The sequence below is a fragment of the Eublepharis macularius genome, chromosome 4, assembly GCF_028583425.1.
Source record: "Eublepharis macularius isolate TG4126 chromosome 4, MPM_Emac_v1.0, whole genome shotgun sequence".
In the NCBI taxonomy this organism is placed as follows: Eukaryota; Metazoa; Chordata; class Lepidosauria; order Squamata; family Eublepharidae; genus Eublepharis; species Eublepharis macularius.
The window spans coordinates 44,331,561-44,337,560 of record NC_072793.1 but is presented as its reverse complement, the minus strand read 5'-3'; positions in this window follow the sequence as shown (position 1 = coordinate 44,337,560).

Genomic DNA, 6,000 nt, shown 5'->3' with positions numbered 1-6,000 from the left:
TGTACTTATTCTTGTCCTCCAGTAACTAGTTTATGACTGCACCATCTGAGTTGATGGAATCAGCATTGGTTTAATTCAATTTCAACTGAATTTTAATGAGCTGTTTTTCATTTAAAAATATTAGTCTCTTGTTTCCACCCACATCTTAGGGATATTGTAGGCTACAAATGCAACTAATCAGATAAAAGCAACCAGGGAACCCAAACTCAGGTGTGCTCTATTGATTTATTTATAACCGTAATTTCCACAGCAGGGGTTAGCTTGAGCAGCTCATTTAGCAACTACAGTTCTTGAAAGCTGGAACCTGAAGGCCTCAAAGCTTTATTTATTTTTTTAAAAAATGTATGCTTTCCCCCTGAGCAACTTAGGACCCCAGGTAGGTAACAGTACAAAATACAATAAATCTGTATATAACACAGAGATAAAAAATAAAGCACTAAAACCAGAAAGATAAAATAAATTAAAACTACATTAACACACCAATCTAAAAACACATTATACTCAGCTAGCAAGATATTACTCCTTTGCAGAATCATTCTATTTTATAGCCTTGCTGGAAAGCAAGGAGGGCATTATAAAATGTGCCTTTGACAAGAGGCACTGACAGGAGACTGCACTGGGAAGAATGAATCTGCTGCAAGCTTTAAAGGTAAGCACCAACATCTTGGACAAAGACATGATTAGACCTCAGAGTAGGAGCAGCCGTTGTCCTCCTCCTCCAACTAGTCACTGAAAATACAGGGCTGTATTGAGAAGACCATTCTTTCCAATAGCCTCTCTTTTCACAGGATAACAGTCCTCTGACTGAAGAGAGGTCAAAAGTTTATTTATTCCAGGTGTAAAGTGAAAGCCCAATATCCCAGCCAAAGATCACTCAATGGCATCTTTTTCAAACTTAAAATCAATCAAATCACTCTTGAAGTCATTAAACATTTTAAAAAATCACAATGATACAAACAAAATACCTCTACCACCTATGTACAAGATCTATGTGGTAGCAGATCTGAGAGAATTTATCAGCAAAGTACAGTGCAGAAACATCATAGCTAAGTGCCTAACCACTAACATTTTAGAACTCACTCCTGAGAGCTGTTAATTGCCAAATGAGTCTAAATAACTGTGCTGGAAGCAATTCAATCAATGTAATGGTAGTGGAGAAGATTTGTGGTTGTAGTAACTTCATAGGCTTCCCAATGGACTTCTATAGCACTTTGGCCCAAGATTTTTACCCCCAGTGCTGTAGACGTCTACCAGTCCTTTTTAATACACTCATCTCTCCTGTAAACCAGAGGGCTGGAATTCTATATGGAGACAGCAGAGGGCACTGGGGAACAACCTTGTCTACTATCTGACATAGGCTATCATTCCAGGCTCTTACCAGACTTGCCTAGCGATTGTAGCAGGAAACACAGCACAGCTTGCTGTATCGAAAAGTTATCACTTTCTTGCCTTGTGCAAGCATCTGATTCCCGCGTCATCAGCCTCAGTATTTACAATTTGTGAGTCACTCTTTCAAACATGTTAGGAGGAGTATAAATGATTCAGGTCCTCAGCACGTAATCACCTATCATTGGCCTGAGACTCAAGGCAGATTACACAGTGAGTCAGTACAGTCAATTTCAAAGATATTTAAGTAAACATGTAACAGGGTATATACATGCAAATTTGCAAAGATTTAAACCCACAGAAATCCAATACAGAGTTCAAGAAATGCTGAAACAGAGCAGAAGCAAAAACAACGTAGGAACTACCCAGTAGGATGATACTTACAGCAATAGTAGTAAAGTCTCTAGTCATTCCCTGTCCTTATCTTTTTACTGATGCATCTCTTTGAGACTGCTTCCTTATATTACAGTTCTCACATCTCAGTAAAAATCCCTCTCGAATAATTCTATTTTGTGTCGTTTACAGAAAGCCAGGAGAGTGGGAGCTTTCCTAACCTCTTCAGGTAGGCCATTCCATAATGGGGGCCACCACAAAGAATGCATGCGTACGGTCAGGTGTTGATTTTACCCATGTGCAAGGTGACACCTACAAAAGGCCCTGTTTAGATGAGCGAAGCTGCTATGGTAGAACATAGGGAGAGAGGCAATCCGGATATAATGGACAAAGGTTGTGAAGAACTTTGTATGTGATAGACAATACCTTGAATTGAGCCCAGTAACTGATAGGTAATCAATGGAATGATGAGGATAGGGCAAGAATTAGAAACACAATTGACATTTGTGTTTGCTTCAGCAGGAGGGCAAGGACTTGGTCTTACCAGAAGATGCTGCTCCAGATCTCCCAGTCGTCTCCATCTTACCCACGGATGACTACTTCACTTTCATCAACCGCATCCATACTATGCAGCTGGAAATTGCTACAGGAAAAATAAAAAATCCAACACCCAAAGCTGCCAATGCCCAGGATCCTAGCACCTCCTCCTAGATAATCCGCAAGGCGTCCTTTCTCAAATCTCGCTGTTCATAAAGATATAGCATGCTTCGTTTTGACCTTATGTTTCCACCACTTCAGACCCAATGACCTAATCTGCAAACTCCTTTGATAACTAGCTTCTCTCCATCTTCTCCCTACAGGTGCTTAAATTTCTTGGTATCCCCTCTTCTTGACTTCATCAAAACCCAACATGATATCACCTTTTCACAAGATCAACCACCCTTAAAAGCATGCACATATCTTGTTTACTCTGCTTCCCAATGGGACACATGCATCTCTGTACCAAGAAGACCCAATATCTCAGCATATACATTCCATAATCCTGTTTTTCTTCCTGTTTTAGCAATGTTCCCTCAGCTTTTTTAGTACTGTATATACAGTAGGTGGCTGTTTATGGAACTGGATTGTATCTTGGGATAGCAGAACATCATATACATACTTTGCAAAGTGCAGATTGTCAGAAGTGTTGAATCTAGCTTTCACTGTGTTTGAACCATGTAAAAAGAGGGCAAGCTACTGGGCAGGAAGACAGCTAGAGCGACAGTTCTGAAAATAAGTGTTTTCAGAATTTTCAGAAATCTTTAAGGGTAAACTCTTTCCCCAGGGAAAGTTATCTTCCCCCTTCTGTTGCAGGTGAAGACTTTGTTTCATTTGGTATATCCTCAGTGATCCCTCTTTCATGCCTAACGTTTTAAATATTTTGTTGTTTTTATGTCTCTATATGTCTTTTAAAGCCTGATTTTAACTGTTTTAATGTATGTGTGTTGGTTGATTGTAATGGTTTTATAGTGTGATTTTTAGTATGTATGTTTTGTTAGATGCCTTAGTGGCCTTTATGAGGGCAGAAAGGTGGGATATAAATTTTGTTAAATAAAAATAAAAATGTAAAAAGAGACATCACAGGGCATTCTTCACCCACATTGTGAATTCTACTTCTCTTTGGCTTCACAATTTTCACAAAAATGCAAGATAATCCTGTTCAGCCTTGCCCTTCCTTTCTGAGTTGAAAGCAGAGAGCCCACTTCATCCTCTTAAAAAATATTTTTATATTGCCACATGTACATTTATCCTTACATCACCATTATTTTTATTTTAAGGAGTGTTAAGAACTGCTTCAGGGATTGTGGGAACGGTGGTTTCATAACCTCACAAGAGCAGCTAATAACTCTCCATAGGCTGCTCTTCCCGATTCCATCTCTGAATTGTTAGGCTCACCTTGCAACTGAAGAGCTACACATCACATCATCACATCAGTGAAGACAGATATACCTTCCTCAAGAGACAGTTGTGGGTTTTTTTCCTGCTGTTATATGAACTCCGATTTCTCTCACTATGATGTAACATAGTGGTTAAGTGGCTGGATTGCAAATCAGCACTCTGCCAGTTTGACTCCCATGAACTGTGTAGGTAGCCTTGGGTAAGCCACTCCTCTCAGCCCCAGCTCTCCAGCGGCATTGTGGGGATAACAACACTAATGTTGTTCACTCCTCTGAGCATGGCACAAATTTGTCCAGAAGGGTGGTATGTAAGTAGTTATTTTCTCTTCTGTTGATTGGGGTTATCAACAGATCTGGGGGAAAATGTCATGTCCCTTTTACAGAGGATGTTATTCACCAGGTAATGTTATTTACCCCGTGCCATGAGAAACTTCAACTATCCATGTCCACACATTAAACCTCCATTAAAGGGGTAGGGTGGAGGGAAGGTAGCATGGTATAGCCCGATCTCATCAGATCTTAGACATTAAGCAGGGTCAGCTGTTATCTGAATTGGTCTCCTTACTAGTAAATAGAATTTGTGGGGGGAATTAGCAAGGGAGACAGCTTTGCAAGAGGCCGGTAACCGGTAACCACAGGGATCTTATCACCAATAATTTACAGAGTCCTTTCCCAAAGATATACACACATGAAGCCGGTGTTCTTAATTAAAGGGTAATTTTTATTCAAGGGGTAAATGCATACACACACAAACACGCAAGAGGCCTAAGAAAAGCAGTGGTGAAGGTGGAATAGATTTGAGGGATTGCAAGGTGATAATTACCTATCCAAAGAGCAGGCGGTCTGTGGAGGGAGAGCTTCAAACGCCAGCATTCTTGGCCAAGGGAGCAAGAGGCTTAGGGCAAACCTCAAGGGAACAACGCGTTGGATCCAGTAAGCATGTATAATTTGAATGAGGCCAGGGCCCTATCTTTATAGGTGAAATATGCTGAGGTAGGAGAACCCACCTAGCCGTTAGAACAGAGACTCCAACAGTCAGTTCCTGGGATTGACAAAAGGTTTGATTACCTTGATTGGTAGCTGCTGGGGCATGTGAAAGTAAATGCAAAATTTGTTCTAGCGCTGCACAAAGGGGTATTTTGTTAATGAGGTCCACTGGAGCTAAGTTGATTAATTTAGTTGGGGAATGCACTTTCCCAGGAACACTGTTAATATTTATGAATGTCATTTGACTAGCTCCTCAATCAAGGACAGATCTCATCATGGAAGGAGGGAATGTATTAAGTAGGGATGACTCTGTGAAACCTTTGTTGCACTGGATTCCTTAGGGGCTGGGGAGACTGCAAATCTACTCACTGCAAATCTCTCCGCATTCCATTCATGCCTGGATCTCCCGGGTGGGCTTTAGCAACTGTTAGCTGGAGGCCCTCTGGTTTGCAATACAAACTGCCATTTTAAATCCAGAGGTCTGGTGATGAATATCACACGTAGCCATGTTAAAATGGCTATTAAAGATGGCGGAGACTGGACCGACTGCTTACACGGCCCTAGTTGCTATTTGGAAGTAAGAACACCAGGGAAGTCTCAGCTTGTTCTGCAGAAGAAGGCAATGGCAAACCGCCTCTTCTCCTCACTTGCTAGGGTTGCCATAAGCCAACTGCAACATGATACCACACACATACAGAAAGGGGCAAGCATTTTCTCCCCAGATGGCAACCTTTATGCTTACATGGCTTCAGCATCAGCAGATTTTCAGCCTCCCTTCTTGCTTTGGGCAAGTCTTTGGCTTTGTTTTACTCTTTTATCCACTCTGCATTTTCAGAGGTAAACCACGCAAGACAAATTACACAGGGATGCTCAACTGAAGGGAAACGCAATGTTTGCCAGGAAGTATAGTTTCAAGTTCACCTCTCTCTACAGAGACAGCTAGACCGTTCCTCAGACGGTCTGTTAATTTCACCTCTCTACAGAGCAGCCAAAAATTGGTCTTCAGAAGGCTGGTGAAGTTAACAAACCCTCTGAGAAGGAATCTAGCCGGCTCTGTAGAGATTCAAACTACACTTCCTGGCTAACATTGCGTCTCCCTTGAGTGCCCTCGTGTAATTTGTCTCATGTGGTTTAGGCTCTCATTCATTCATGAAAACAGGTATTTATTATTTTAAGCACTTGTACCCTGCTCTGAATTTAACCTTTTTAAAACCACACAATGGGGGTGGAGGTGGCTGCTTTGTGAATGCCATACAGACCAGTTGGTTGGCACTGTTGACAACCAGATAAGGAGATAGGATGGAGGGGACTTTGTGATTGCCAACACTTGCATAACCAACTGGTGCTGGAAGTAGGT